The 22220-nt window shown below is 42.5% G+C and overlaps 1 protein-coding gene across 4 annotated transcripts in view; it reads right to left on the minus strand.

Moving 5' to 3' along the window:
* The window catches only part of ZBTB7C (zinc finger and BTB domain containing 7C), a 285106-nt gene that overhangs the window by 113601 nt on the left and 149285 nt on the right, over positions 1–22220 (minus strand). Inside the window, exon 1 of one of the 4 annotated variants that reach the window (XM_077283370.1) lies at positions 10136–10177. The exons of the other annotated variants lie outside the window; for them this stretch is intronic. The gene's annotated coding sequence lies outside the window, so the exon portion shown is untranslated. Of the gene's footprint in view, positions 1–10135; positions 10178–22220 lie in introns of those variants that run through there. 4 annotated transcript variants of the gene reach the window in all.

Raw genomic sequence — 22220 nt, forward strand, 5'->3', positions numbered from 1 at the left:
ATACACCTTCTGCTGCAAATAACAAGCCGTCATTCAGCTATGACATGGGTATAATGAAGGTGTGCAAATAAAAATGCTGAGCATTAATCCTTAAAGAGAATCCATCAGCAGGTTTTTGCTATGAAATCTGAGAGTAGTCAGGTGTAGGGGCAGAGACCCTGATTCATGCAGTGTCACTTACTAGGCTGCTTTGTGCAGTTTTGATACAATCACAGGTTTCTCTACTGTAGATGTAGCAGAGCTCGAATAGTAAGCTGTGCATAACCGAGCACACATCACTGATTGGCAGCTTCCCTGTGCACTGTCAGCAATCTGCCAATCAGTGGTGGAGGCGGAGTTATATAGATTAGCTGGACTGGCTTGCACGTGACACCTAGTCCTGTAGTGATAATCTCCTGCTGATAAAACACTGATTTTATTGAAAGAGCAAAACATATCCCAGTAAGTGATACATCCCTGGAATCAGGGTCTATCACCCTATATTATGCTGCTCTAAAATTAAATAGCAAAAACCTGCTGACAAATTCCCTTTAAGGGATTAATCAAAATCACTGAAGTATAATTTTAGGCCTTTCATAAATGTTTGCATTCATCACTTTGATTATACACAACCTCTGACACAAATGTTTATCATTTTCCATTTCTATCTCTCTGCATCATAGTGAGATTCTACCTCTTATCATGTAAGGACAGGTGGTCCCGGCATCCTGGCCAGGACAGTATGGGCCAAGGAGCCCCTAATCTTTCACAGCATCTCACAAGACATTAAAGTAGCGGTATCTAAGCAGAAGACTGTAATGACGGGATTATTCTTGTGCAGCAGGAGCGGGTGAATGGATTTATACAACAACCTGGATAACATGAAACGTGTGGACGTCTTGTCAGGTCATAAACCGGAGTTAAATCACCTGAAAAATCTAGATCTACTGAATTCTAATAACCCCTTACGGAATCAATTTTCTCCTTCCAGATGCAGAATATGCATAATTTTTCCCCCATAAAATGTTTTATTTTTTCTCCTAATATTGCTGTATGAGGTCTTGATTTTTTTTTCTTCTCTTTTTTTGGGGGTATATGATTAGCATTTCATTTGCATTCATTTTTTTTTGCAGCTGAATACAAAATTCTAAAAAGCTTATGACATTTTCTTTATTTTACTTTACTTTATGTATTATTATACTATGACGGAGTATGAAAGTCCCCTCAAAATCGCCAAATCTGGGTTGTCAAAATTTGAGACTGAAATCCTCCCTTGTGACCATAGAAGGAGAAGGCTGAAGAATCAGTCAGAGCTGTGGATGATGGCAGTGCTGTCCCGTCATTCTGATGATCTGAGGTCAATGGCCGAGCCAAAAGAATAACCAGTAAGGGTTTTTTTTTGCCTGAGAAAAATAGAAATGTTCGAAACTTGCTAAATTCTTTTGGGAAGGTTGACGCATTTTGGCCGCCAGATTTGATTTTTTCTTAAGTTCCCCAATTGCCGTGAAAATATGTTTATCACCCTCTGAGGTCTCTCCAGAACCCATTGCTTGATAAACTGGGGGAGAAAAAGGGTTAAAACATAATATACTTTATACATACCGGTCCTTATGCCACCTCCGGCGCAAGTCCCCTGTCTTCAGTGCCAGTGTTTGGTTCTTCCTGCACTGGAACCAGTAATTGGCCTCACATGGTCACATGGAGGGTGGTGGTACAAGTCTTTGCCCTTAATAATATGTGTGTCGCCCACCCTCTCCTTTCATGTGAAAGTGAAGGTGGCGTAAGGGCAGATGAGCATAATTTATTTCATTGTTTCACACATTTGTGGCCCTCAAAGGCAGACAGCAAAAATTAATCTAGCTGGAACCCATTTTGCGGGATATTGGATTCGGTACTGATCAATTTACACATATCAAAAGAAATAACCCTTACTGAGTTGGTTTGGAACAGTTGGCCATTCCTAAGTTAAACTACAAGTCCCAGCATGGGTTGAGTGGGGCAAGAGGCCAGAAGTGGTTACACACAGTAATAGACTGTGCTCGACCATCTGACATAAAACATTAGCCTCCTGGGAGTTAATATGGCTGACAGGAAGTAGGTTTAGAACTGTGAACACTGGGAGAAGTGTGGAGCATAAACAGCTCGTAACAAACAGCTCGTAACATGACACGGGCCGGTAACCGTGGGCGAGGTACTCATGCCCCGGCATACTACATGAAAATGGAAGTCCTGGCTGCTTGTGTGCACTTCAGCTGTGATGGCGATAGGCCCTTGGAGATTGCATAGTGCCGTTGTTTTCAGCCATGACCAGCAGTTACAGAGTTCAATAAGGGAGGCCATAGTTCATAAATAAATGTGTTTTTACTGAACAATAACGTTTGAGGAACTATGTACAGCATGTAGTAGGAATTCATCTTCATGGACATTTCTGTTATGACTAGAAACATTATCACACTCTTCTTCCTGTCTTCCCGGGAGTCACTCTCGCCCACTACTTTATCTAACTCTTCTCCCTCCACACAGACTAGCATACTCTATTCAGGGAGCGTCCTAGTCTCCAGTAATGGCACTACAGTCCAGCAAGCAAGAGTCCCGTACTTCCAACCACTGTTCCACGTCATTTTCCCCTTAGGGAAGTTTTCTATGCCAATATGGCTTCCACTTAACTTTCTGCTTTATTGACGCCTCTGGACTATCACGCGGGGCCTTTTCTCTTCACCTTGCTTATCCTTTCTTCTCCGTTCCATTACCGGACTGACAGACAACCCTATACCGTCCCTCTAGGCTTCCTGCCCCAGGCCTCAATACTTCTCACTTTCCTCTCTTTCGCTCTGGACCGACTCTGGACACTAACCACGTCCATCTTGTTGTCGTTTCCTTCGTAGAATTTAATATCTGCCTCGGTCATCTCCCTTCTGCAACAAACGCACCCACCACATGCGGTTCTGATACTCAGCCAGACCTTGGGTCTGCTACTGCCTCAGGCACGTCCCTATCTGATATTCTACCTGGGAACTCTCTGTCATGCCCTCACTTACCTCCTCTGCCCTGGGCTAGTCCCAACTATTAACTCCAATTATTGCTGTCAACTACCTAGTGCTGGGCCGAACATAACTATATCACTAACAATGTAGATCACTAGACATTTCAAACACCATTACATCATTTTATATCTCTTTAAGGTAAAACGTCGACTTCCTTACAAGCTGAAGGTCTGGACTCAATTAATGCACTTTCGGCACCACTGGGTTTTTTTTTTCCCCTTTTTTGCTTGACGTACACCCTACAATTAATCATGAGAAATGCAATAGTGGTAAAGAGGGACCTCGAATCAGGGTCAAATGTACAAATTAATTTTGACGATACCATCTATGACACTTAATGCCTGGCAGTCCCCTCTTTAGAGCCTTGTGGCAACGATTGACAGTTTTGTGCCTTATAGTTGCTTCTGTGTAGAAACCTAGATTGGTCTAAATCTTTTAAATCTCATTTCCCAAGGCCAAGTCGCCTCAAAGAATGTAATACAAGACCAATTACTGCGCTCGGCTTTAGAGATTTGCTGCATTTTGAGGATCTATAAATATTTCAGCTCACTCAGAAGCAGGTAGCTACTTAGCAATCAGCCATTACCCATGTCCTGGAAAACAGGGGAATAGTAATTGACCAAAAAGCAACATAGTAATTCAGTCTACAATGACCTATTATCTGCAAGTCCCAGATGAATAAAGCATTTGCTTGTGCTAAGACTGTGAGGAGCCATATTATACAATACAGTACATAGAAATGGGATTTATAGTCCTCTCCGTCCAATATACCCTCATTTATAGCTGCAACTGGAGTCTAAAAAAAGGTGACGTGGTCATGATTGGATGCAATGCAGATATGTCGTTGCATCACGTCATCATTATAAGCTCCGACTAAAGTCTAGATTCTTATGGAATCCAATGATGCCCTATAGAGATGACCACCCAAAAAAAAAGTTCCAAGTTGTTCACATTCTGCTTCCATTACAACCTGCTTATGATTCTTTTGAATGTCACTTGACGGTGGGCATGGACAAGAACAGGCTGAGTCAACAAGGGAAGAGGTTGGTTGAGGGCATGGCTAAGAACAGGCCAATATTTACCAAGGGATGATATTGATGGTGGGCTTGGTCAAGAACAGGCTGATCATCACCAAGGGATGGCCCAAAACAGGCCAATAGTCACCAAGGGATGAAGTTGATTGTGGGCAAGGACAAGAACAGGCCGACAGTCAACAAGGGATGGGGTTGATTGTAGGCATGGCTAAGATCAGGCCAATAGTCAATAAGGGGTTGGGTTGATGGTAGGCATGGTCACGAACAGGTTAATCCCCACCAAGAGATGGCCATAAATATGCCAATAATAACCAAGAGATGAGGTTGATGGTAGGCATGTCCAAAAACAGGCTGATGTTCACCAATTTATAGAGAAGAAGAGGCCAACAGTCATTAAAGGATGAACTTGTCTTGTTTCATTTCTGTCTTGTATCAGAATCAAGAAAGACCACTTGCAGCAGTGACCGATGACTAGGATAAGCTCAATGGAGTTTTGTCAATTGGTAAACCGCCTGTCGTTATGGCCTCTCTAAGCCTATGGACATCGACATCATGCAGTCAAAAAAGGGTCTTCATCTGGCATCGTAATCTTTTTAAGCATATTGAGCTCTAAACATGCATGTTGAGCATTTCCCAATCTATGGTACAGCCATATTGAACATGGCCACTATTTCATAAGTTTAGATCCAGAAACCAAAACTCCCATTGTATCATGTCTTACCGGGTGAGGTGGATCCTCAAATCCATTGGTCCGGATGGACAGTTGTGATGCAGCATGGACAGAAGATGTGGGCTCAGCTGGGAGATCTAGATGGAAAATCTGAAGATCTGGTGGCAAAATGGCAAAAGGAGACGCAAAGGGGAATCCCAGATGAGGCAACATTGAGAAAATAGTCATGACAGAATTGTAAACCACAAGGAAGCAAATTAGCCTTAGTTATGAGAAACCATTGTACCTGAACTGAGTGACCCGACAGTTAAAGGGAACCTGTCATGTCTTTTGTAGCATGTGAGGTGTAGATGGACCGATGGTGTAAGTAGAGTTAAGTCAGTGATGTAGCAGAGCAACGTTTGTCATAGAGTCCAATGCAGAGCTGACTGCAGTATGGCAGATTTGACTCTGCGATATATAAGAGCTGAGTTTGCTCTTTTTCAATAGAGCTTGTAAATGCCGATTTAAAGCTCGCAGCATCACGATCCATCCGGTTTTAGAGACCCTGCATTTCTCTGACGCTGCAGCAGTATCAGAGAGCGTACGGTTCTCGACAGGGCAGCAATCGTGCCTTGGTGTGAACATTACATTTTCATGAGCGCAAACAGGAAGCCAGGAGGCAAGGAAATGGTGACTCCCGAAGGTAAGACTTAGGAACAACTCTTTAATTTATAATTCTCCTTTTCACAAACTTGTAATACAGTTGTGTGGTTAGTCAAAGCTATTTCAATAGAAACGATTGCTCAAAATGTTCACCCAATTGTCGTTAGTCCTTGATTAAATAAAAACTCTTTTAAAAAACGTTAGGGCCTGTGCAGACAGCCGTATGTTCTCCAAGCAAGAAAATTGGTCCGTTTTCCCTAATCACACTCTGATCGGAGTTTGATCACAGTGGGATCCGATTTTCCCAGAGGCCTAGAGAAAAATAAAATGTTACTCCATTCAGTTTGTCTGTGAAAATCTTCATGGACCTACGGCTGTGATTTTACACATGCGGCCCCGTGCTGCCCTGGAAGCCTGGCCTAACAGAACAAGAAGGAGGAACCATTGGAAGAATCAAGATGCCGAATGTCCTGTGTATTCCTGACACCCTGAGGAACGGTGCACCATGTCAATATATTATTCTGTGGAGCGTCAAAATTGGATTGAAACACAATTAATGAGCAAAAAAAAAAGATTATTATTCCTCTAGGTTTATAATCCTTTTTAATAAGGTTCCCGCACTGAGATGACTTGTGAAATATTAAGATCAGTATCCTGAAATAATCCAGTGCAATGTTTGTAATTAAAGCGTTCGTCTGGTTTATAAGACCCACTAGGACATCCTGAGTTCATGAAGACCTCTAGTAATAAGATGGGGAGTAGCAACAAAGAGCGTCTGTGCCTCTGTAGGTTCCAGCATGTTCGTCCATTACAAGAGCAGTCTATTGATTTTTAATAAGGTCGGTGAAATACTTACTTTTACCTCTGGAGGCGCTGTAGGGAAATTGAACATTTTCTGCCAGGTTTCCTTGCTGATCGCTAGTGATCCGCTCAGATGAACCACAATCCAGTGTTGCACAAGTAATTTGGCAGTTAGATGACAATATAAAATATCGGAGTCTTCTCTGTGATTGTGATTGACTTTCACTTTTATAGCAAAACTCCATAAAAAGTTGGAGTTACACTTTGCCTTTGGAAGTCAAGTGGGAAATCAGGCATTCATTCCTGAATTTGGCTGGTGTAGGACTGAGCAGCTGGTTAGTATTAGCGGCGGGAAGCTTGTGGTCCCGTTACTTTACTGGTATATATGCAAAATATGGCCCTACCCCTTTCGCCTTTATCTGATTATTTTAATAAAAGACATATAAGTTGTAGGCAATCTCACCCCACGCCCCGTGGAATTAAATCAAAACTATGGAAATTATCAAATTATCTCTCACCCGGAAGGAAAGAAAACTATGTTACTAGTTCCACCTTGATTTTCATGTTTTCCCATGAAGTATAGTAAGACTATGTTCACATTTTGCGTTTCTTTTTAAAATAGCAGCATGTCACTTCTTTCAGCGTTTTTTCAGCATTTTTTCAACCCTAGAAAGCAATGAGTAAATGCGAAAAACACATAAAAAATGCAGCAGATTCTACTGCGTTTTTAGTGAAAACAAGCAGGTACTATGCAGTACTTTTCCCAAGTTTAAACCATAATGTCTTTGTTTCCTCACCTGAGACTATGGAAGTTAGGATTAGTACCGTTTAATTAAATTAGTGATATGTGTAAAGTAAACTTTGGCCGACCAAGGTGAGAAATTGAACAATGCCTGATCAACAGAAAGGCCGACCAAAGTGTGAAAGTAAGCAGTGTCCTAACTCTGCCAATGTCTTAAGGTACCGTCACACTAAACGATATCGCTAGCGATCCGTGACGTTGCAGCGTCCTGGCTAGCGATATCGTTTAGTTTGACACGCAGCAGCGATCAGGATCCTGCTGTGATGTCGCTGGTCGCTGAATAAAGTTCAGAACTTTATTTGGTCGTCCGATCGCCGTGTATCGTTGTGTTTGACAGCAAAAGCAACGATACCAGCGATATTTTACACTGGTAACCAGGGTAAACATCGGGTTACTAAGCGCAGGGCCGCGCTTAGTAACCCGATGTTTACCCTGGTTACCAGCATAAAATGTAAAAAAAACAAACAGTACATACTCACCATCTGATGTCCGTCAGGTCCCCCGGCGTCTGCTTCCCACACTGACTGAGCGCCGCAAAGTGAAAGTGAAAGCACAGCACAGCGGTGACGTCACCGCTGCGCTCTGCTCTTACTGTACGGCGGCACTCAGTCAGAGCAGGAAGCAGACGGCAAGGGACCTGACGGACATCAGATGGTGAGTATGTACTGTTTGGTTTTTTTACATTTTACGCTGGTAACCAGGGTAAACATCGGGTTACTAAGCGCGGCCCTGCGCTTAGCAACCCGATGGTTACCCTGGTTACCCGGGGACCTCGGCATCGTTGGTCGCTGGAGAGCGGTCTGTGTGACAGCTCTCCAGCAATCAAACAGCGACGCTGCAGCGATCGACATCGTTGTCGCTATCGCTGCAGCGTCGCTTAATGTGACGGTACCTTATAACTATTCCCAACCATTTAACCCCCCCCCCCCCCTTCCCCGTCCCCGGATGTTAAATTTGTAATTTTGTATTTTTTCATGATTTTTTTTGTTCAGAATAGTACTTATTTTGCAGACATAAAAATCTTTTTGCTCTAAATAATTTGATCAAGTTGTCTCTTTTATTCCAAAATGGTTTTATGGTTTCATACATGTTTTGCATTGGTGACATAACACCTTGCATTGTTCAAGCTTCTGTGGTGGAAGATAAGGCTGAATTTTGGGATCTGAAAAACACAGCAGAAAATGCAGCAAAAGCTGCCTTTTGAAAGCAGCATCTTTACTGCCAAGAAAGCAGGTTTTGCCTGCAGAAAAAAAAAACGCAAAGTGTGAACAGAGCCTAAGACTCCATACCCAACCGGTTTTCCTTAAAGGAGCAAGTTTTCCCCAAAACATTATGCAAAATTATGTTATAAAACAAAAGGTGCCTCTAAGCTCTGACCCCCACTAGTCAGCTGTAATTTCTGGGGAAATCTGCGTCAAGTATGCGGCGCCCCAGGGTCCTGGTCGTCACAGTGGTATTGCTTTCCTCTCGGGGAGAGTGATGCTATGTTTGGAGGCAAAGAAGGATAACTGCATCCAGGTATCACAAACATGCAACACATTTCACACTCCAGGCCGCCAGGGGGGAGCTCCTGCTCCTATTTATTAGGACACTCCCTATATATATATATATATATATATATATATATATATATATATATATAACTGGTAGTCTGTAGGGAAAGTTAGAAAGTTCCAGATAGGAGTTAGTTCCTGACAGAGCTCCAGTCAGGAGTTCTGTAGGAGTCAGTTCCAAACAGTAGTCCGAGGAGGACAGAAGGTTAAAGGAGTTGTGCATGCCCTCAGAGCTGCAGCTCCCAGAAAGAGACATTGAAAGGCAGAACTGTATTGCAGCGAGCGTGAAGGAAGTCGAAGCAAAGGAGAGGATACCAGGAGGGGACCAGCCCCGCTCAGGCTGCCTCCTTCTGAGGTGCAAAATCCCAGTAGCCGGAACACCAAGGGAGCAAGGACCTCTACTCCTTATTTTGGAGACCGGCAGGACAGCTAATTGCAGGTTGATGAGCTTCTACATCAAGCATACCAGGATGGTATCATCACAGGTAGAATGTTGGAGGGGCTGGTCACACAGACACCGGTTATCCCAACATTCTACCTGATACCTAAAATACACAAGGATATGACAAACCCACCGGGTCGCCCTATAGTCTCGGGGATCGGAGGCATCAATGAGGCCATTTGCCGCTTTGTTGACTTTTATCTCCAACGTTGCGTAGAAACCCTGCCTTCATTCATTCAAGACACCACAGACATCCTCACACGTCTTAATAATGTGCAATTGGAGCAGGATATGTTTCTTGTGGTATGTGACGTTGAGTCACTGTATACATCGATATTTCACGACCATGGGATCGCGGCATCGAGGTCCTTCCTAGAGATGACAAATTTAGACAATTCCTTGATTTATTTCATTTTGGACCTTCTGAAATTCATTTTAACTCATAATTTTTTTACATTTAAAGACAGATTTTTCCTACAGCTCCAGGGAACTGCGATAGGGGCGACTTGTGCGCCTTCATACGCAAACCTGTTCCTGGGGCTGTGGGAGAAAGAGGTGGTCTATGAAATGGAGGACTTCTCTGCCGTGATCTCATGGTCTAGATATATCGATGATATACTATTTATATGGCAGGGCTCTGAAGCATCGTTGGTGACATTTATGACAAAATTGAACGACAATCCGTTCAATATCAAACTCACCTATAAATACAGCAAAAAGGAGGTGGAGTTTTTGGATGTCCTTATTCAAACGGACAGTAATGGTCTTCTTACTACAGATGTATATCGGAAAAGCATGGCGGTAAATGCCCTCCTTCATGCCTCTTCGGCACATCATCCCCAGACAACTAGGGCGATTCCGGTGGGTCAATTCCTCCGTATGAGACGCATCTGCTCTGATGAGAACAAGTTTCAGAATCAGGCAGGAATCCTCACCAGGCAGCTACAACAGCGGGGTTACAACCATAAATATATACGCAAAGGCTATAGGAGAGCCATTAGTACACAGAGAGGACAACTACTAGTCAAAAGAAGATTGCAACACCAACAAGATGAACCGATCAGATTGATCACAACATTCAACTCAAGATGGACCGATATTATGGATGTTTTGCGGAAATACTGGTCCATCTTGAAAGCAGATGAGGATCTAAATAGATATCTACCTGCTACCCCTTCGGTAACTTGGAGACGTTCCAAAAACTTAAAAGACTTGTTGACCCGAAGTCATTATGTAGCCCCACAAAGATCTCATTTTTCTACAAGGGTAGGTCCGGCTTGGGGGTCCTTCTGCTGCGGTGACTGCTCTGCATGCCAATATATTGAAAGGACATTTACATTTAACAACAGTGATGAGACCAGGACTTATAAAATTACACACCACATTTCTTGTACTACAGATATGGTGATTTACTATGCCTATTGTCCATGTAAACTAATCTATGTTGGCATGACAACGAGACAACTTAGGGTTAGAACCCTGGAGCATGTCAGGGATATCAGAAACGCAGCTTCAGCCAGTGACCTTTCAATATTAAAGTCGATTCCCAAACATTTTCGGATCCACCACAATAGTAATCCTAAAAAACTTAAGGTCAAGGGCATAGATAGGGTACAGCTGGGAATCCGTGGAGGGGACTATAAAAAGGAACTACTGAAAAGGGAAACTAAGTGGATGGTCTGCCTCGACACGGTTGCCCCCAAAGGCCTGAATGAGGCTATAAGCTTTAAGTCCTTTCTATAATAAGTAGGCGCGAATTTTAATGTTTTACATGGTTGGGTCTTTTGACGATTCAATCATGGTTTGTGTTTGTTTTTAATCGGTTGTTTGTCATCTTATGTTTTATCTAATTTTTTCATTTTCTGCAATACAGTTTAGGTCCACATTATTGTCTTATATATTATTTTTGAAGTTCCCGGTGAATATATGGAAGAGGTGAAAGATGGAGCCCTGGAAGATTTCATGGACTTTTACAAACCTATATGGCTGGCTCATCTATCCATCATCCCTGTACACAGCAGCCCACCTATGATGTTGGTCGTTTGAATGCAATGTGTATCATGTTGCACATACAATTTTTTGTATAATCAACAGCACGTCATGACATTAGGAGATAATAGGGTAGCGTAATCAGTGTGTGTACATGTACATAATACTCAGTGCACATTATGTTATTTATGTATGTTGAAATTATTCTTAAGATATGGCGGTACTAGCATCTATGCAATGTATACATCCGAACGCTCATGCTTGTGGGCTCTAGTTACAGAACCTTATTAGCTTAGGCCCTGAGGGTATCTCATTTTCATGCCATCTATCTGAGCCTTATAGTTTAGTCCCCCTAAATAGTGGCCATTCTGAGTTTATTCGGTATAGCCTGAGGGGCGTGACTTCTTCCGTCACATGTAAACACTGGGGCGTCACAGTTTCATTCACTCACCTCCTCCTGAATCAGCCAGTACGCGCACCGCGCATGCGCTGCTTCGCGCTGTGGTGGAGGGCGCTCTACAATGGTGACGCGTCGCCATGGTCACGGGGCGGGTCAGCTGACCGGCATCACATGACGTGGTGACGGGCATCATGAGCGCCGTCCTCCTCAGCAGCGACACAACATGGCGGAAGCGCACCACACGGAGCTGATTATAATTACAAATTCAAGCCATCTCATATATATAGGGGTCACATTCATAGCCTACCTACCTCCTGACGAAGCCACAGGCGTGGAGAAACGCGCGTCGAGGTGCATTAGTGCGGGACGGACGCTCTGGCCATCATGACCACAGGTACTATACATACCTCTTTCTTTTCCCCTTATGCCCTTATGTGAACGGTTATGATTAGGTTCAACTGGCATTTCAGGCTATAGGGCTGGTGCAATATAAGAGACAGCAGTATATGATATTGCAGACTGTTTTTCTATCGGGTGTATTATATTATTAGACTGCTTTTTGTACTAACACTTAGGGCTTATTATCATATTGCCCTACGGATGTTTTCAAGTTGGTCTCCTGGGCCTGGGGTCTTGTTCCCGTTACTTTCTATTTCTGCTGATACCCATCCACAGATGGACTGTTCCATCTAGCTGTACTCTCTTGTATTATAATTTTTCTATTTAATGTATGTTGTATTTTGGATATTTTAACTAATAAACGGTTTATATTGGATATTACTCCTCCAATTGTTTTCTTCTATCGGTACAATTGCAGGTTACCTGTCCGCCCTACACCCAGAAGGCACGGTGACACCTACGGAGCCGGGTTATCTAAGAGACCCTATAAACAGGCTCAAGTCACCAGTCATACAGGTATTGTCCTATCCTATATGGGGGACATTACATCTGTGAGGACCTTATGTGAAGCCATAGGCAGTAAGGGACTACACCACCGCAGCGCAAGGAAAGGCTACTGATTTCCACCTGGACAAGGGGACTCTGGATTTGCTTCCAAACCGGCCGGACTCTGTCTGCCCTGTGGTCTGTACCCTGGACTGTGGATGCTGAAGTCTTCAGTAAAGGTAAAGAGACTGCAACCTTGTGTCCTCGTTCTTCACTACGCCTCACACCATTCACCATCTACACACCGGGAGACCCTGGGGATACACTTCACCTGTGGGAAGGTATACCATCTAGCTGCCATAACATCTCCCCAGCGGACCCCTTAAAGCAGCATCGGTAACCCTGACCGAATACCACAGGTAGCGTCACAAACATAAACTTTACCCCTTTAAAGACCTTTCGCTTTTATACGGACGTCCCAGGGACACGGACCGGGTCAGCCACCGTGACATCCCCTGTGAACCGAAGGACTCGGTACCGAGTACCCCACGGCCCTTGCGGGGTGATCCAAGTATATGATTTCGCTCCACAATAACAAATGAAACATTAAACAGATCTGTCTGAAATCCGTGAGCTGATGTATTGTCTCACCTGGTAAGGGGGACCCTTGAAGCCCCTAATTTAGAAGTTCCTGAGCAGCTTGGACAGGTGCAGCAGGTTGGAGGAGTTGCTGTAGAGGAGATGCCGAAATGATGTAGCATAGCTAGATCAACGATGACTGATGTAGTAGAGCTAAATCATTGGAATAGCAGAGTTGTACAAGTGATGATCTGGCAGTGTGAAAACCATGGAATAGCAGAGTTGTATGGAGGAATTAAGTGGCGGCAGGATGCCAACTACCTGAATACTCTGGCGCACTGCCACCTGAGATGGGCTAAATGGCCCTGGAGGAAAATCACAGGAGTGCAACCAACTCATGGACCTCACAGGTAAAGAGGACACAACGGCAAATGCTGGAGCCAAGAGAGATGAGTGACAGCTGTAATGCATGGTCCTGCAACAGACAACAGTGCCCTGTGGATTTCCAAATGTTTCCATGCTATAATTATATGCAAAATCATATGAGAGAGGCATACAGTCCTGGAAACCGCATTATTCACTCTCCCATCATTAGATTACTGCAAATGGATTTATAAATTAAAAGTGAAATAGATCTACGGTATTTAGGTCTTCATATCTGGGACATAGCTCCTATAAAAATCGTACTAGTACAAAAAGTTGTAGTAAATTTATTGCATACATGTGTGAATGAGGGGCTTAGGTGCACCCTTGGTGTGGCCAAGTGCTCAGGCCACTCAGATACCATCCCCTGCTCCTCCCTTTATGGTGATTCACAGGGTTTGCTTTGCAGCCGTGCCTGATCTATGCCGCCAGCCCTGAACTCACTGAATCTGCAGGGGTCGAGTTCTCATCTCTTTCTCCTGTGTGTAGTGGTCGCTTGCTGCACACAGGATCGCACAGCGTTGGGCACCATTACACACAGGAGAGGTAGATGAGAACACGCACATACTGACATTGTGCACGCTCTCATCTCCCTCCCTCATCTCCATCTCCCCCTTCATTCAGTATCGGCAGCCGCTTCTTTGAGATCCTGTGTGCAGCGAATGGCCACTACACACAGGACAGAGACATGAGTACTCGGCCCCTGCACACGCTAGGAATTTAGATGAGGCAGCACTCCTAAATGAGTGTTGTCAATCATCATAAGGGGAGAATGGCAATTGAGCGAGAGGAACGATGCACCAAGGCCTTAGTCACACCAAGGGTGCACTGAAGCTCCTTATTTCCATATGTAATAAAACAAATTTACTAAAATGGACAGTGTCAATACAATTTTTATAGGGCCAAGTCCCTTCATATGAAGGTCTAAATAGTTCTATTTTAGTTTTGCGTGTGACAGACAGACCCCCTTTAGATTCAATATTAAACTAGTATACATTGAGCTCCCCCTAGTGGTGCCTGCAGGCAGACAGAAATCGATCATGCAAATGATTTAGACCTCTGTATCAGGAAAAAATATATCTCTGATCACAATAAATATACGTAATAAAATTTACCAGCACCTAAAAACGACAAGGTGTTAATATCTGAGACAGGAAAATATCTATTTTCATATTTCTTCAAAGACAAAATCAATTTTTCCAACATTGTCTTGTAAAATGATCACTCATCACTCTCGAATAAATCTGGATGCAGAGATTTATTACGTGTTATTTGCATGGCACAGGCTGTATTGCAGTATACCGGCTCCTTCATGTCCGTTCTGTGAATCTGTAGCCAGCCTTAGGAGAGGTCATTAATATTAGATCAGTCGGGGTCCAACATCCGGCACCCCGAAGATCAGCAGGCATTACTGCTCAGTCCTATGCACTTTGATAGGAGCTGAGTTGCAGTATCTGAGAATAGCCACTATACAGTGAATGGGGCTGTTTATCATGCCTTGGTTTGGGGATTCCATCCGGTGACCTGTTGTTGCATGGTCTGTTCCTATGTCTGCTGAACTACTGCCCTTTCTTCCCTGTCCAAATGTTGATGGTTTCAATTGTCTTTGTTTTCCATTCTTGGTTTTCTCCTCTCTTGGTGTTTCTTGTTTTCTCATTTTGGTCTACCCTTTCATATTCTGAGTTGGGTTCTATTTCTTCAACCTTCACTGCACTTCCTTGCTGGCTATACCTCATGGTGGATGTGTGTTCAGGAGTTCCAGCCCTTCAGCTAAGGGATTTACCTTGTTTAATATACTCCAGTTGTATATTTGCTGTGAATCTGTTTTCTTTCACTCCCAGCACCTTTTCATTTTACCACTGTTAGGTTTCTGGGAGGTTACTTGTTCCTTTTATTTTGGTTCCCCTTAGTTATCCCTCTCAACCTATGAACATGTTTTACTTTCTTACCCTGGATTTTAATATCTTTCTTCACATTTTCTTCTCCCTTTGTTGGCAGTGTGTTGCCAAATCTGGTTCCTCAGGAGGTATGACAAACCCTTCAACAGCTTTTCAGGGGGTTTAGTCCGAGGTGGTGTTTTTAGTTGTGCGGCTACAGTCTTTGTAGTGTGTACAGGGACCAGATGAGTGTAGGTGCGACATCTCCCTGTGGTTGAAATTCCCTTTGTCCATTACCCATGTGTGAGTGTGTACATGTTCATAACGTTGTGTTCCACTCTGTAAACTGTGGCGGCACTGCAAGCAATTAAAAGGTGGGGTGTCAGGTATAGACCATCAATATCTAAGCAGTGAACAACCCTTTTAAAGGGATTGTCCACTTTTCTAAAATTGATCTATAAATGTGTTTGCAACATAAATATATTGAATTTATAGTATACTTGTGTTTCCAAAGGTGCTTAGGATGGTCCTGAAAGCGCCACTTCAAGCCCTGTGCTGAACATGAGAGTATTTCCTTTTAAGGCACTTCAACAATGCTCATTTCAATAGCTAAGCCAGTCCCTTTTCTTTACATTGGCTGTAAAAGAGAAGGGGGCTGGCTTAGCTATTAAAATGAGCCAATCAGCCAGTTGCTTTTACACACAGCACACAAAAAATACTCCTGTTTTGAGCAGCTGAATTGAAATTGCCAAGATACAAAATATCGCTGATATCTGGAGATCAAATCAGGGCAGATATGGAAAAAAATATATATATTCGTAAATTTTATATATTTAATTTAAAGATTTTTTTATTGAACAACACCTTTAAGAAAAAAAAAGTAAAAAAAGGAACAGTTTCAGAAAATAGTAAATGGTTAAATAAAGGAAAACCATGAGTTTATACACTTTGTAAAAAGGCGTCTGTACAATTTTTTTTTTTTGTCTCCTGCCATAATGTGGTTTAAATGACAAAAGCTTTACAGCTTCAATAAAAAAGCAGGCAGCGGCAGTGCGCTCTCATCACACCAGGGAAGCAGTCTCTTGTAAAGCGTTCCTCCCTGTGCGCTGCCACTGCTCAGGTGCCCGATGTCCCCTCTATTCAGCTGCGCCCGCATCATCATTGATTTTACTATTGATCTTAAATCATTTGCTCTAGTGCCAGCTGGATGTCAGCGGCAGGCCTGCGCCTGTCTTCTGCCGGTGTAAAGAAAATGCCTGCATTCTCCCGAACATCGCCTGCTGTTTTTGTTTAAGCTGGGGGTGGAAAACACGCAGTATGGCGCTTATTGCGATCATTGTTCTATCACTTCATTGAGTGGGTGGTAAGTGCAAGGGTTTACATTTCTTTAAAGGGAATGTCTAATCTGAAAATCACCTATTCTTTAAATCCGGTTTTTGTGTTTATTGTATTTTAAAAAATATTTTGTCAATGAGGTTTTTTTTCCCATCACTGTATTAAAAAAAATTATAGATCTTGCAATTTTCATACTGTTTACAGCGGCTATTTTAGACACACACTTCCTCTTCTTTACAGAAAACTTTTCAGCAGTCTCATTATCATCAGAGCCTGTTGCTGTCACGATTCCAGGCGCTCAGCCATCCTTTGGGATCAAGGGCGTGCTGGACTGTCAAGTATTGTGAGTCACAGCCCAGTCATCCAAACTGAGACAGCGATGTGCTGGGCTGTTAGTATTGTGAATGACAGCACAGCTGCCCAATCTGGCCGGGTCTGTGGGGTTCCCTCCAGGTGTCATCCGTTCAGGGTGACTACCTAGCTATTTAGCTAGCTGGCAGTGGTTAGACCATTGCCAGTTGTAGCCTTGCTCAATGGTGTGTTAGCTCTGTGATCTGTGTTTTGATACTCTGATCTTTGTTGTCGGACCTTGGATTTGCCTTTTGACTACTCGTTTGCCTTTGACACACTCTGACCTTAGTTACTTGACCCCGGACTTTGCCTCTGATTATCCGTTTGTCTTATCCCTTTGTCTTTGATGTACCCTACTGGCATTTGACCTCAGGCTCTTAGACTTCCCCCCCTCATGGCTTGTTCATGAGAAGTGACGCAGCGTCACAGTTAGGTACGTGTACAGCAGTGTGTGCAAAGTGGTTAAAGAAAAATACCTATTTATCCATTTATCAGCACTTTTTTTCCTCCTCCTTCTCTCCTGAATTAATCTTTTCATCTGAAATACTGACAAAATCTGCCTTGGGAGACAAGATGTATTTTTAGCTCACTGAGGGATCAGATTACATCCTGTCTGTAGAAATCTATAGAGTGGAGGGTGAGGAGCAGGAGGGAAGAGGAGGAAGCAGCAGCAGAGAGAGACAGATGCAAAGACTCTCAAAGACATTAGCTTTCTAGTAATTGTTTTATGTCACCCCAGTGCTAGATCCACAGATGTATTATTGTATAATGCCCCCCATGCTGCGGCGGCTACTAAACATGTGCTACATAGAGACAAGAAAGTAGGAATCCCTCATATCAGTGTGTGCTATGTATGGGAGACTTCATAATAGATAGTCTCCACCCAGTAGCTCAGAGACAACTGAAATTAGACATAAAGCCTGTAGAAGGGAAAACTAGTAAAAAAATTCAGAATGCAAGTCATATAAAGAAATATATATATTGCTTATGTAAGTACATGGCAGCTTGTTCTGAAAATTGACCTGAAAATATACTTTAATATCAAAGAATTTTCATAAGATGTATAGGATTTTATAACAAGAAAAAATTTCCCCTGCAGTGAACATGTAACATTACACAGTGGCTATCTATAGTAGTGGCTGACCATGTAATGCATGGATATGCCAGGTCTGCGCTTTAAATGTTGTGTCATCTTGATGATGAGATGATTCTGTTGACTTTGTCCCAGTCTACACAGTAAAGCTGAAAACTGAATTGCAAAAAGTATAGTCTAGTAAAAATGTGCTTCAAATAAAAAAATAGGGTCCATTTTTTTTTTAAACTTCCAGGACTCCATGATTAGGAGGGCCTTTAGAATTTTCCAGTCTCAGTGGACCCCTTATTCCTCAGCTTCTTTCATTCATCCATTCATTCTCATCATTACTCATAACTTAACCCCTTACTGACTTCGGACGGACTAGTACGTTCGAGGTCAGTACCCCCGCTTTGAGGTGGGCTCTGGCGGTGATTCATCTACATATGGACGATCTGAACATCACCTCTATGTATCAGAGCTGATCGGGTTATGGCAGCTTCTAGTCTCCTATGGAGGCTATTGAAGCATGGCAAAAGTAAAAAAAAATGTTTTTAAAAATATGAAAAAAATAAAAAAATAAATAAAAGTTCAAATCACCCCCCCCCCCCTTTCATCCCATTCAAAATAAAACAATAGAAAAAAATCAAACCTACACATATTTGGTATCGTCGCATTCTGAATCGCCCGATCTATCAATAAAAAAAAGCATTAACCTGATCGCTAAACGACATAGTGAGAAAAAAATTAAAAACGCCAGAATTACGTTTTTTTGGTCACCACGACACTGCATTAAAATGCAATAACGGGCGATCGAAATAACGTATCTGCACCAAAATGATATAATTAAAAACGTCAGCTCAGCACGCAAAAAAATAAGCCCTCACCTGAACCCAGATCATGAAAAATGGAAACGCTAAGGGTATTGGAAAATTGCGCACATTTTTTTTTTTTTTTTACATTTTTTTGCATTTTTTTTTTTAGGTTATTATTTATCTAAGTGGTAGAAAAAAATTCCAAATATGTTTGGTGTCTATGAACTTGTAATGACCTGGAGAATCATAATGGCAGGTCAGATTTAGCATTTAGTGAACCTAGCAAAAAAGCCAAACAAAAAACAAGTGTGGGATTGCGCTTTTTTTGCAATTTCACTGCACTTGGAATTTTTTTCACGTTTTCTAGTACATGACATGCTAAAGCCAATGGTGTCGTTCAAAAATACAACTCGTCCCGCAAACCGTAAGGTCTCACATGGCCATATTGACGGAAAAATAAAAAAGTTATGGCTCTGGGAAGAAGGGGAGCGAAAAATAAAAACGCAAAACCAAAAAACACTCCTGGGGTTAAGGGGTTAAATTATGGACATCTATGGTTTGATTTCTTTGCCTGTGTGAATTGGATGGGTAGTTACCTACATCTGGTGACAATTTCGTGTCAATAGCACCCTTAGAAATAGATTTACTCAAAAAATTGATGACGCGTTCATAACTTATTTCACCCACTGTATCTGTATACACCAGTACATAAAACCCACAAAGAACAATATTGAGGTTTTTAGGCAGAGTAAATCCTCTCACAGACAACAATGCAGCCTGTGATCACTGTTAAGGTTTCTGCCTCCCACATAGATGTTCCAGACTTTGAAAGCAAAGGTTGAAAATAATGAAACATGTATGGAAGCATCTGCTGAGCGCTAGCAGGCAAATCCTGAAGCACTGAAGTAAGGGAACACAGCACTGGCCTCTGTAGTTTCTCCCCCTATGTCCTATGTAAGAGAGACTACACAGGTCACAAGAATGAACAGCAGCAAGTGGGTGCAGACCATTCTAGGAGATATACTGTATATATGTTTTATTTTATTTTATTTTTTTTTCTAAACTGGAGTGCTGTCTTCATTTTTTACATTATATATATATATATATATATATATATATATATATATATATATATATATATTAGATGGTGGCCCGATTCTGACGCATCGGGTATTCTAGAATATGCATGTCCACGTAGTATATTGCCCAGCCACATAGTATATTGCCCAGTGACTTAGTATATTGCACAGCCACGTAGTATATTGCCCAGTGACGTAGTATATTGCCCAGCCACGTAGTATATTGCCCAGCAACGTAGTATATTGCCCAGTGACGTAGTATATTGCCCAGCCACGTAGTATATTGCCCAGCCACATAGTATATTGCCCAGCCACGTAGTATATTGCCCAGCAACGTAGTATATTGCCCAGCAACGTAGTATATTGCCCAGCCACATAGTATATTGCCCAGTGACGTAGTATATTGCACAGCCACGTAGTATGTTGCCCAGCCACGTAGTATATTGCCCAGCAATGTAGTATATTGCCCAGCCACGTAGTATATTGCCCAGCAACGTAGTATATTGCCCAGCCACGTAGTATATTGCCCAGTGACGTAGTATATTGCCTAGTGACGTAGTATACAGCACAGAGCCACGCAGTATATTGCACAGTGACGTAGTATATTGCCCGCTGATTGGTCGTGGCAATGGTCGTGGGCATTTTGCCACGACCAATCAGTGACTTGGATTCCATGACAGACAGAGGCCGCGACCAATGAATATCCGTGACAGACAGAAGGACAGACAGACAGAAGGACGGAAGTGACCCTTAGACAATTATATAGTATATATATATATATATATATATATATATATATATATATATATATATATATATTGGTGTGTATATTAAAGTTTCTCAGTGTAGTTTTTAACATTAATGCTCAATTCTAAGATTTTCTAAAGATGAAAATCCCTGCTGTCTTTCTTTTTTTTATTAGAAATCTTTCGTTTAATCTCAGTAAATAAAGTTAATACAATACATATAAACAGTGGGTACGGAAAGTATTCAGACCCCTTTAAATTTGTCACTGTTTGTTTCATTGCAGTCATTTGGTAAATTCAAAAAAATTCATTTTTTTTCTCATTAATGTACACTCTGCATCTCATCTTGACAGAAAAAAGCCCAGAAATGTAGCAATTTCTGCAAATTTATTGAAAAAGAAAAACTGAAATATCACATGGCCATAAGTATTCAGACCCCTTGCTCAGTATTAGGTAGAAGCCCCTTTTGAGCTAGTACAGCCATGAGTCTTCTTGGGAACGATGCAACAAGTTTTTCACACCTGGATTTGGGGATCCTCTGCCATTCTTCCTTGCAGATCCTCTCCAGTTCCGTCAGGTTGGATGGTGAACGTTGGTGGACGCCATTTTCAGATCTCTCCAGAGAGGCTCAATTGTGTTTAGATCAGAGCTCTGGCTGGGCCAGTCAAGAATGGTCACAGAGTTGTTCTGAAGCCATTCCTTTGTTATTTTAGCTGTGTGCTTAGGGTCATTGTCTTGTTGGAAGGTGAGCCTTCGGCCAAGTCTAAGGTCCAGAGCACTCTGGAAAAGGTTTTCATCCAGGATATCCCTGTACTTGGCTGCATTCAGGTTTCCTTTAATGGCAACCAGTCATCCTGTCCCTGCAGCTGAAAACACCCCCATAGCATGATGCTGCCACCACCATGTTTCACTGTTGGGATTGTATTGGGCAGGTGATGAGCAGTGCCTGGTTTTCTCTACATATACCGCTTAGAATTATCAGCAAAAAGGTCTTATCTTTATCTCATCAGACCGGAGAATCTTATTTCTCATAGTCTGGGAGTCCTTCATGTGTTTTTTAGCAAACTCTGTGTGGGCTTTCATATGTCTTGCACTGAGGAGAGGCTTCCGTCGGGCCACTCTGCCATAAAGGCCTGACTGGTGGAGGGCTGCAGTGATAGTTGACTTTGTGGAACTTTCCCCCATCTCCCTACTGCATCTGGAGCTCAGTCACAGTGATCTTGGGGTTCTTCTTTACCTCTCACCAAGGCTCTTCTCCAGCGATTGCTCAGATTGGCTGGACGGCCAGGTCTAGGAAGACGCCTGGTGGTCCCAAACTTCTTCCATTTAAGGATTATGGAGGCCACTGTGCTCTTAGGAACCTTGAGTACTGCAGAAATTCTGTTGTAACCTTGGCCAGATCTGTACCTTGCCTCAATTCTGTCTCTGAGCTCTTTTGGCCTCATGATTCTCATTTGGTCTGACATGCATGGTGAGCTGTGAGGTCTTATATAGACAGGTGTGTGTCTATCCAAATCAAGTCCTATCAGTTTAATTAAACACAGCTGGGCTCCAATGAAGGAGTAGAACCATCTCAAGGAGAATCGCAAGGAAATGGACAGCATGTGACTCAAATATGAGTGTCTGAGCAAAGGGTCTGAACACTTATGACCATGTGATATTTCAGTTTTTATTTCTGGGGGGGTGGGGTTCATTCAAG

Source organism: Ranitomeya variabilis, chromosome 1 (genome assembly GCF_051348905.1).
Source record: "Ranitomeya variabilis isolate aRanVar5 chromosome 1, aRanVar5.hap1, whole genome shotgun sequence".
Taxonomy (NCBI): Eukaryota; Metazoa; Chordata; class Amphibia; order Anura; family Dendrobatidae; genus Ranitomeya; species Ranitomeya variabilis.